Genomic DNA, 11663 nt, shown 5'->3' with positions numbered 1-11663 from the left:
CAATGAGGAATAAAATGCAGTACAGAAATACTTGATATGATTTTAGCAAAAGATAAGATAATCACTTTTTCTCTGGCAATTCACCCCCCTCCCCTATGCAATGTAAGAAATGGAAGGAGATGGAAAGAGGAGCTCACAGTTCTCAGGAATGCAATCAAAGACAATACGAAATTCAGTTCCCCCCAGCAAGCTTAGAGGAAACAGGTAGGAGTTTGAAACACAGGCCCAAAATGCTTTTTAAATGTGATTGCAATGGATGGGAAAATGTGCCAACTGATTTTAATTCCCTCGAGAGATTCAGGGTGAGTGGGAGATGCGTGTTGGTATTAGTTCAGGCTCACTTTAGCAATGCTCTATGAGTTATTACCAAGTTGCAACGGATTTTAACAAAAGAAAGAATGGAGCTGCTATTTTGACAAGTGGAGAAATTGAGCCAAAATCGCAAATCGCAGTAAATTTCGCGAGTGCGTAAATCGTGATTGCGGAAAAACAGTTCAAGAGATACGGACGATTTAATAAAGGTAGATTTTCGGATTTAAAGTAAACTCAAAATGACAGGCGACAGCTTGCAGCTTTAAAAATGACAGATGACACGATTTCTAGGAGGCAGTTCTACTTAGGTTAAAATAGTTTGGATTAGATTATTTTAACTAAGAGATTGGTTCTGCACAGTTCTGCTAGGTACTCACAATATAAATTTGAACTAGGCCTCGTCACGGATCTGGTCAACATGTCCGGCTGCGGTTCTGTCTGCTCGGCGGGTCAATCAGGCACCGGTTCTGCTCTCAGCGATCTGGGTCAGCTCTGCTCTGCTGGTCTAGCCTCTCTGGATTCAGCGGCCTCTGGTTCTGGATACTGCTCTGCTTTCCAGTCCGGATCAAGTGGATTCTGGATGTAACACTGCTTTCTGGGTACTGGCAAGAGTTCTTGGCAAAAGAATTCTGACAGCTCGCCCGGCTGTGGAATAGTTTGCAAATGATTTTGAGGCCTGCTGACAAATACTTTTGCTTGCAGTGGGCCTTCTTAGTTCAAAGTTCTGTAGTCTCTGTTTAGCTTGGAAGTCTAAGTGTTGGATCTCTGGATGTGAAGTCGTCGGTCAGCATGCTCCGCAGCAAATGGAATTGAATCTTTCTACCTGTCCCAGCAGTCTCTTTTTATGTGTTTTGAAAATGGGTGTGTGCCTGGACCTAGCTAAGCCTGCCCCCCTCTACTTGTCATTGTCTCAATGCTCCTCTCTCCCATGATTGAGGGAAGGAAATGGATTGTCATCATGATGAGGTCTGTTTATGGGTCAGAGGATCCTCCCCTGGTCAGTTTGCCCACAAATCTATATTTGATTCAAATACATCTTTCCCAGATATACAATTTGTTGAAATTACATGTGCACATTATATATTCCTTATGGTCCATGCTTGTCCGCCTCTGATCTTCCTGGGGGCTTGCATTAAAAAATGACATTTTGCGCTTTTTAACTGGTTTTGCAATATCGGACATTTACCCAAAATTACACACATGTGCGCAAGGAGTATGGACATTAATTGATGAAGTGTCAGATTTTTAACATGCAGACATTTGGAGTGAGATCCTATTGTCCGCTAGCAACCCCCCAGAATACACCACAGGGTCCTAACGCATCTCAAAATGTTCACAGAAAAAATCACAAAAATAATGATATTACTGTTATCTTTTTAAAATTATGCTCTGGTCAAAAAGGGGTGTGGCTTCCCACATCAAAGGGTGGAATAACTGGTTTATCCACTTCCCCCAAGCTCAGCTGCTAGCATAGGCACTGCCCCTCCCAGTTTCCCCTAAGAGGAAGCCACTTTACGACACCCTCAATATAACATTTCCTTGAGTCAAGGGAGTTGCATTGTTCTGTTCCTTCCAGTTCCCAGGTGCTCCACCCCTAATCTAATCAGAGAGGTGACAACTCCTTTTGGCAAGGGGCAGCAGGATGCAGCTATGCCTGGGAAGAGTGGCTGAACAGGTTTCTCCTTTCGGGGGTAGTTGTCAGGCAGAATCCAGTTTCACTAAGCCAGGTTTCAGCTAAATGTCACTTTTTGTTCCCAGTTTTCTACATTCAAATCAAACTGACAATCTGTACCTATACATTAAATAATTACTTCCTTCAAGTCATTTCAGAATATGGTTTTACATTCTTCCACCTCTTAGCAAGTCTTTCCTTGGTCTGGTTTTGTTTCATTTGTGCAGTTTTACACAAAAGTCTGGTGGTTTTAAAACGCTGGCTTTCTGATAGTGGTGAGTACTGGTAATGCAACCATTTTTGGGATTAAGAAAATGAATTCCCCACAGTTCTGAGTTGCTTTTTTTGGCAATCAGCATTGCCATTCCCAATGGTTTCAGGCTACTGTGTGTGTAGCCCAATGGTGACTTTAGGCAGTGCCCTCCTGTGCTCACAACATAGGCAAAAATGGGTGGCAGCCTATTCTTCATGTTTTCCCTGTGCACTCTCTGGGGAGTTTTGGCCATCATGATGTTTTCCATGCCAATACTGCACAGTTTTATTGTAGGGCTTGGATGCATGGGTAAAAACATCCCACACCGAAACGAAACCTGGAAGTAAGATACCCATTGAGAAAGCCATATATGCACTCCCGACAATATAATGGCCATTTGAATGAAATCCCAGAAGAAGTGTGAATAATGAGAAAAAGAGAAGATTGATGGCATTGTGCGAAGCAGAGCTGACATATCCAGACAAGAGACAAGAAGCTGAAGAATGTAAGCATTCTATGAAGATCTAAGGAGGAGGTGTTAAAGATGAGCAACATTTCGGGCTCGAGATGAAGATGCTCATGCTACAGAAACGATGAAGAAAATGTCAAGTCATTTTACAATTGTACAGACGCAGTAACGCAAGTAGACACAGTATTCTTAAATGCTGGCACCAACATATTTGCATAAGAATGTATGGACTATGGATGTTCCACAACATACTTTAGCAGAGTTTGGCCCCAGTAACTAAACAGGCTTTTTCAGTGTGGAGCAGTTGGAAAATGACTTAAGACGGGAGGTAGATTCAAGAAGAGCTTGGCTGGCCCAGTACCAGGAAGTCAAGGCCACTGTGAGCTTGGATGTTCATTCAGTAGCTACAAAACGTGTGAAAAGAACAAACTCTTGTTTGAGGTGAGGAGCAAAAACATTGAAGACATCAGAGGTTCATCATTTAATAGTATTGCAAATGCTGAAAAGCTCTGAAACATGGTCTCTAGTCACATGGACGGATGAAAATAGATACTGAGTTGAGCTGTATCAAAACCAAGAGACAGAGTATTCCTCTATTCCCTTTTATTCTCAGGCACAGAGAACATTTCCAAGGCCAATGTTCAAATGGCTAATTGACTGGCAGACCGTAAGAGTGATGATAGATGACAGGCTAATAAGGTGGGAAGCTATGGTTATGACCAGCCCACCAGCCCCTGGCTGCAAGCCTGCATTCTGCTAGCATGTGTGGAATGGTACAGAGGGGTGCAAGGGTGCCAACCAATTGTAGAGGGACACATAATAGAGAGTCCTATAGTTTGTATAACAAAAGGGACGTTGTGTATTTGATGACTTTCCTAGTGACTTGCACTAGAGGAGGGCTTAGTTTCCCCACCTGATGTTAGAGACCCAATCACCTTCCCAACAAGTATGGAATGTATACCTAGATGTTCCCATTAAGCCAATCACTATCCCAAGTAAGTTTTTGTAGTTTGCCACGTAGATTGACGTCAATGATGACATGTATTTACTATGAATGTTGTATTTTTTTATGAAATTCGTTGAGTGAGAAGATCAAGCGGATGTTCGTTGATGTTCGTTGTAACTCCCTGTTTTAGATAATTGATATTAAAACAGACGTACATTGCCAACTTCCTGAATCAGTCTGTTTATTGATGTTTGAGTATATTCTGCATCTCCATCCATCTCAAAGTATTGCTACCTCGTCTTAAAAGGCATAGTGTTGGGTACACAGTTTCAGTTTCCCTTCCCCAAGTTCAACACCATTCCAAAAGGTCTTAGGGGTTCCCTTCCCGAAGTTCAACACAGTTCCAAAAGGCCTCGGGGTTCCCTTCCCCAAGTTCAACACAATTCCACAAAATCTCGGGGTTCCCTTTGCCGTGAAGGCAGCTCTTCTAGCTTCACTTTTTGCAGATAATTCAACTTTTTCAGTTTTCTATATCGATTCAAAATCCACTTTGTAACCTTTCAGACTTTTCAATAATTTACTTATTTTGCTTTCCTCTTAGTCACTTTAACACTTGTTAGGCAAAACAGCTTCAGCCTCTTGACTTTCCTTGGTTCACTCCAAGTAGGGGTTACTCAGTCTAGACACAGTTGTCGAAGCACACTGTCCACCCATCGCAGGTCACGCAAACGAGAACTCTTGGCACTTTGTAATGTTCATTGATTCTCATTAGACTTCCTTGCCAACACATGCTTACTCTCTGCACATGTGTCGTTAGGCCATATGTACTTCTGTTTCTCCTTGGCAGTCTCTTGACTCTGCCAACACGTGACTTTCACACAACTCACTTCGTGGTGTTTTATTCCTTGTCACCACCTTGCTTTTACACTATCCAATAGTGCTTATTATTTGCCTTTAATTTGCATCACAAGCTCTCATTACTGGCTTTCACTTGGCTTGTACTTTCACATTATCCACAAATGCTTTTTGCAGGTTTTCACTTTGTTCGTAAATGTGCAACACATTCTTTCCACTTGTGTGATATTTTCATATATTTTGCATATATTTTCTTTAGTTCGGTATTCGATAACCCATTAAGTACTTTGCAACTTTTTCGGTATTCAATATTTTCCATTTGGCCTCCATACCCGTTCATTGCAAGTTTTTATTTGATCAGCATCTTCCTTTGCCCATACCAAGCCTCCTGGCATGAGTGTTCCCTCTCTCTCACTCACCGGTGTACGGCCGCTCATCCGGGTGTTTTTGTGTTCCTCTCCGGCTTTTGCTCAATCCCCTCTCTCTCATCAGGAGCTCCAGCTCGTAAGGAGCTCCAGCAGGCAGCACTCACCTCTTCCAAACCTTCTTGCGGCTATGTGCGGCTTATTGGAGACTTCTGTGTCCCCCCAGCTGGGGACACGTGGCTCCAGGATCTGCAGTACTCTCAACCCTCTCATGGCTCGTTCTGGCCTCGGCGTCCTTCTAGCTTCCCTGCAGCTCTTTGCATCCTTTTCAGCGGTCACTCTCCAGCCTGCTCCACGTCGAGCTGGCTTCTCAGGCAGATCTCTCACCCCAGGCAGGTTTAAGCTTTTTTATGCACCAGTAGCCTCTCAATTGGCTTCAGGTGCAAGTCCCTTGCCTGACCATAATGACTCTTGCAAATGGGACATGCATGGCCCTTATAGTGGTGTTCCACAGTCCTCTTCCTCGCCCCAGTACCAAAGTGGTGTGCACAGATGGAAGCGTGCGTTATTCCTAGTTGCCTCTTTCTTGTCCCAGTCTTAAAGGAATATGAATGTGAGACAGTTGGTGTGTGTAACACTGGGGAAGACTGTTAATACCCTACAAAAGTAGGGGGAGGGTAGGGTCTATTCTGAAAAGAAAAATGGAGATACCATGCCTCACTTAAAGGTATCTTCCCTCCACTCCCCAAGGTCCCTCCACCCAGGTGATCCCCAAAGTGGAGTAGATGGGAGGATGCCCTCAGGTTCCTCACACCTGACATAAAGAAAATAAACCATTTTATTTAGAAAAGTGAATCTGTTGTCTTTGTCTTACTTCATGGTGCCTTCACACGTCCTGCACCTCTCTAAGCCACATGTGGTGAAGTAGCAAAATGCGGGGTGGGATAGGGCACCTTGAGACCATTAAAATCTGTGTTATGTGGAATAGTTGAAATATTTCATTTGATTCACTGCACAGCTTGCAATTGAAAGTAGAAAACAATATTGTGCAATTTTGTGTCATTTGTTACTGAAAACAAAACCTTCCTTTGGAAGGCCGAGAACATACAATAAAGGCTCTCTGTTATTTGTCCTTGAATCGCCCATACTAACAATATGAAGGGCACAATGTGTTGAATATCCACAAAGAATTGATAATATTCACTCTAATGAAACCGAACATAAGAAAGTTAAGTCGTTCAAGATGGTTGCTCATCCTTACATAGAGACAATGGAAAATCAAGTAATGTAAGCATAGTTTTGCATAATATTTTTGCGACTAAAGTTGGCATCTGTGCTGTATGCTTGATTATTAACGATGTGCTGCATTAATGTTCAGACTAGACATTGTATGTGTACATTTTAACGTAGATTGTTATTACATGGCCTGCGGTAGAGGCCATGTAGTGATGGTTAAGTTGCTAAACCCATAGGAAGAGAACTTTTTGGGTGGCTTATAACTTTGCTCCCCCTGGATGAATCCTCAACAAACTTTGCAAAAAAAAAAGTATATTGTCCACTCTGAATTTTTTTGGAAAGTTTGGTGATCTTTGGTCAAGAGGGGGGGGGGGGGCAAAGTTATAGGGGCATCCCAAAATTTCGTTTTTTCCCCATAGACATAATGGGAAAAAGCTTTGCTCACGCCTACAGCCCAAAACGCTGGACGGATTTTCACCAAATTTGCGGCAGGAGCGGCGGCTTGGTCCCGAAAGCGTGCTTTTGTTAATTTGTTAATGTTAATGTTAATGTTAAAGGACATTTGTACCGCACACTACCACCACCGGAGTGGTCCCCTGGCGCTCTGGCGGTTCGGAAAAAGGAGGGAGGATGAGTTAGTGGGACGAAGCAGGAAAAGTGCAAGAGAGCAGTGATGTGCTGTAGGCGGCCACAGCCCGGTGGGTCCGTTGGCTGGGCCTGGGGTGTTTGCGGCCGGTAGACGTTGTGTACTGTTGTGCAAGACTATGTGTGTTTTTGTTTTGTTGTTGCAGTGTAGTGAAGTTTGTGCGGTTTGTTGTGCTGTAGGTTTGGTTGTGTTTGAGAGGTGTATGTAGAAAGGGACATTTTTTTATTTTTTTTTATTTTACATTTTTAAAGCACTCACACAGCCCGCAGGCATCGAGGCGCTGTTACAGGAATTGTTTGTTTTTGTAGATGCGTAATTGTTTTTCTCTTAGTTGCGTATTTATAACGCGCTTAAACACCCAGAGGTTTCTAAGCGCGGACCCGGGGATCGAACCTGCATTGCTTCGTGTCATCTTGTTTCCAAGGCGTGCACGTTGCCGCTGAGCTATCCTCCCAGGACGAGTTAGTAAATTGTTAGTAGAGTTGGTTAGTTTGCGTCTCTATCCCGAGTTGAGGCGCTCGGTTTGCGTGGTCTCCCCTGATGCGGCTCTGTCCAGATCTGGGTCCAACTGGCATATAAGGTTCCTTACTCTTCTGGCCCCCACCTCTAACATGCTCTCTCAGAGCTCCCCTTATCCTCCCTTAATACTCCTGTGGCCAGTGCACCTGCCAGTGTCAACCTCTCAGGTAGTGTGGTGATTGGCAATTTGGTGTAAATCCGTCCAGTAGTATGTTTTTAAACGACCAAAACGTAAGGCAAAAAAATGTCTGATATTTATGTCCGCTCCACGGACACACTTCACTGTTCGCTCTGCGGACAGGACACCGATTGGCTAATAGACTTGCGTCATGTCCGCAGACATATAACGTGTTTGCTGATTGGTTGGCGTGAAGCGTGAGGTGCATCAGATTTTTGGAAACGCCCGCCATCTTGGATTCGCAGACATCGGCTGGTGTCCGCGGACTTCGCGGTAAAAACATATTAAAAAACACAACATTGCACTTATCAAACCTATCAAGTAATCTCTGGGGAGGTGAGGGGTTCGGGGACACTTCAGATGTTTGGGGGCAGTTTTTGGATGGCATATAACTTTGGCACCACTCAATGAAACTGCATGACATTTTGCAATTATATTCCCGTCCTGATTCCATATGTGCTTGCAAAGTTTGGTGTGATTATGTCAAGAGGGGGCACAATTATAGGGGGGTCTCAAAATAATGTAAAGGCTTATGAATGAGGTGCCATTTGACAAATGTACACTTAATTTGGCAAACTGATAATAGAACTAGATATTAATGTTTGTGCGAAGTTTGGTGGGCTTTTGTCAAGGGGGGTAAAATTAGAGGGGGGTTCCAATATAATATAAAGGTTTATAAATGAGGTGCAATTTGACGAATCTACACTTATTTTGGCAAACTGATAATAGAACTAATTATAAATGTTTTTGCAAAGTTTGGTGGGATTTTGTCAAGAGGGGGCAAAATTAGAGTGGGGTCCCAAAATATTGTAAAGGCTTATAAATGTGGTGCCTTTTGACAAATCTAAACAAAGGTTTGCAAAAAGATTATAGATATAGATATAAACGTTTTCGTAAAGTCTGAATGGATCTTGTTTTTTGACAAGTGTCATAATGTAGGTACAAAAAATAGTGATTTACCTTTGGTGACTGTGGTGTAGCCTGTGGCCCTGGACAGTGGCCAGATTGTCCGGGTTATGGAATAAGGTCATGTTCCGGACAATCAGGCTACAGGCCATCACCACGAGGGACAACCCATGGGGTTAAAGTGGCCATGTCCACCTGGGACTTGCTTTGTGGTAAAGTTATTCGAAATTGGGAGAGGTTTGAAAGGGAAGAAAAATGTGCTGGTGGTAATATGATCATAGGGTTCTCTTTTCGCCTTCTGCAGGCTACCATGGAAAGCGAAGAGGGGCCCTGTACGGAACCCCGCCATCCCTTTCCATGGTGGCCATCTTGGAAAAGGATTTTCCTACCTACACCAGAAGAAAAATCCTTTTTTTAGTACCCCAGGTTCCCACTTTGGGAACCTAGGGTGCTAATGGCCTTCATCCCCCATTACAGGGGCTGGAATGGGGGGATAATGGTCCGAGACCTTGTTATCCACCCTCGCTTCGCTTGGGCTGATAACTTGGGCTGCCAGGCCGGTATCCACCGTTCCATCCCTGGAACAGGGGATAAACGCCACAATATCGCCATTAGCATAACACAAAATGCAAATGGAGTGTTGGAAAATCTTATTGAGTCTATGGGCCTCATTACACGGTAGGCGGTGGACCAAGGTGCTATTAGCACCTTGGTCCATGCCGGTAAAATACTGGCACCGCCTTGGAGGAAAGGGGAATTACCGCCCTATTCCAAGGTTGGCGGGGCGGTAATTCCCCCTTCCCCCATTGCCCTTCCCCATTCCCATTTTTGCCCCATAGGGCATAATGGGAATGGGGAAGGTTCTAATTACGGTACCGCAAATTGCGGTACCGTAATTAACACCCTGGTCCCTTTGCGGGTTGGTTTTTAACGCCTGATAAAAAGCAGGCGTTAAAGTACCAACCCGCAAAGGGACCTCGTAGTAAGGCGGTAAGGGTTAACGGTCACCTGTACCATTACCGGTGACCGTTAAACCTTACCGCCTTTCGTGTAATGAGGCCCTATGTACTTTACTGAGAAATATGAAGTAGATGGAGTCTAGAAGTTTTTTTTAGTTCTATTTGGAACTGTGAAAGTTGGTTCCTAAAGGAACATTTCTTTTATTGTTTTTGGATGCATTTTATTTTTAGCAGGAGAGCTTAGAACGAAAGGTGGGGAGGGAAATGAGGGAAGAGGCACCAAACACTAATATGGAGGGGCAGGTGAACAGGGGAAAATGTTGGGCGTGTGTTATTTCTAAGGTAGGGGCAGTGTTTCTCCTGCTCCTTGATTACAACAGTGGTGGTGTTTCTTGGGGAGGAGGGATGGCATTAGCTGATTCCATTTTAAGATAAATAGCAGTTTTGCTAAATGTATGTACTGTGTACTAGATTGTTAATGGATGAGGAGGAATAGGTGTTGGAGCTGTGCAAGGTAAATTTTGAAGTTGAAAGTTCCTAGATCATTAGAAAATGCAGTTCCAAACTGTCCGTGAAGCATGGATCTTATAGTGAAGTGCGGACGGGTTCTCAGACACATCATCATGCCGCGTGCCAGCATATGGTCATGTGGCACTGTTTGGAAGGTCCGGAATGAAGTCAGATGTTCGTAGACGTTATGGTTAAGTTGCACTAATAAAAACCTATGAAATTCAATGAAAAAACTTTGTTAAGGGGACGTTATGGTTAAGTTGCACTAATAAAAACCTATGAAATTCACTGAAAAAACTTTGTTAAAGGGACGTTATGGTTAAGATAGACTCATAAAAACCTATAAAATTCAATGAAAAAACTTTGCTAAGGGGACGTTATGGTTAAGTTGCACTAATAAAAACCTAGGAAATTCAATGAAAAAACGTTGTTAAAGGGACGTTATGGTTAAGTTGCGCTACTAAAGACCTATCAAATTCAGTGAAAAAACTTGGTTAAAGGGACGTTATGGTTTCAAGTAAAACCGAAAAACCCTTGAAATTCGCAAGTTATGGTAAGCGAAGCAACCATAACTCGCGCCACCACCGTGCACTGCTAAGACTAACACCCAGGACATCAAAGATGGCATCACAAATATGATTGATGACATCACTGATGACATCACATGTGTATTTAATTTTAATAGGAAGTCCCTACAAGGGTTTGTGAATGTAATGTTGGCAAAAAAGTGTCAGGGGTCATCTGGAGATGTGTGATGAACTACATACTTGATTTTTTAAGCTTCACCCGAAATCTAAGCAGCTAACTGAATTTGTGACTCCATTTGGAATCTTTACAAGAATGTCATTCGAACTGTAGTCAGCTGTTTCGGCGTTCGGCGTTTCAGAGAATTATATCAGAACCTTGCAGGTAGTAGCCATGGTGAAGTATTTCCAAGACAATACTGTGATTCATAGAACCAATGAACAAGAACACAGAAAAACATTGGAAGAAGTTCTGCAAAGATTGAAGAAATGCCAATTCCACCTCAAGAAAGAAAAATGTGTGTTTCAACAAGAAAAACGTTACTTTTTAGGCTGCACTATCCAGAAAAGAGGCTAGAAACCAAAGAAAGTCGAGTATGTGGTGCCCAGCGAAAGCACTGGAGCCAAAAACCCTTGAGCAGCTGAAATCATTTATGAGCATGGCAGAAGAGTATGCCAAGTTTTAAAGAGACCTTTGTACAAAAACCAGAAAACATGCAGAAACTACAAAGGAAAGGAGATTCGAATATGTGGATTGAGCAATTTAGCGAAGGATTTGAGACAGGGAAAATCGATATTTCTGAGGCACTCAGCCTAAATTTGTTTAACAAATCCAAAAGGTCCATCATAGGTGTAGATGCCAGCGCGTACATCATAAGGACAGCACTCGCGCAGAGAGACAATAAGCAAACACACAGTGCTGTGTGCTTCTAAAGCTTTGACAAACATAGCTCATTATTGCTCTGTAATTAAACGAGTGCCTATGGGAACCCTTTCAAAATATAGTGTGAAGTATCCAGGGAGATTTTCACCCTCTCCACAGGGCGAAGCCTCCCCTTTTGGGACTAGGGAGGTGAGCCACTATGCTTAACACCCCTTAGGACAGGGACAGGGCAAGTGGAATCCCTCTGGAGATGACTCCCACTTAGGGTACAGGAACACCCCAGAAAGAAGCATAAGTCACCATTCCACCCCCTTCAGATGATAACCTTTTTTGATACATAGCGGCAAGTGAGTTTGAAGAAGCCATACACCTTTTCATCATGGCTGACTCGGCTTCTGACCCTAACTATGCCCACTCTAAACGAAAGACC

This window comes from Ambystoma mexicanum, chromosome 9 (genome assembly GCF_040938575.1).
Source record: "Ambystoma mexicanum isolate Mex_15411 chromosome 9, UKY_AmexF1_1, whole genome shotgun sequence".
In the NCBI taxonomy this organism is placed as follows: domain Eukaryota; kingdom Metazoa; phylum Chordata; class Amphibia; order Caudata; family Ambystomatidae; genus Ambystoma; species Ambystoma mexicanum.
The sequence above is the reverse complement of the archived record's forward strand: the minus strand, read 5'-3'. Positions refer to the sequence as shown.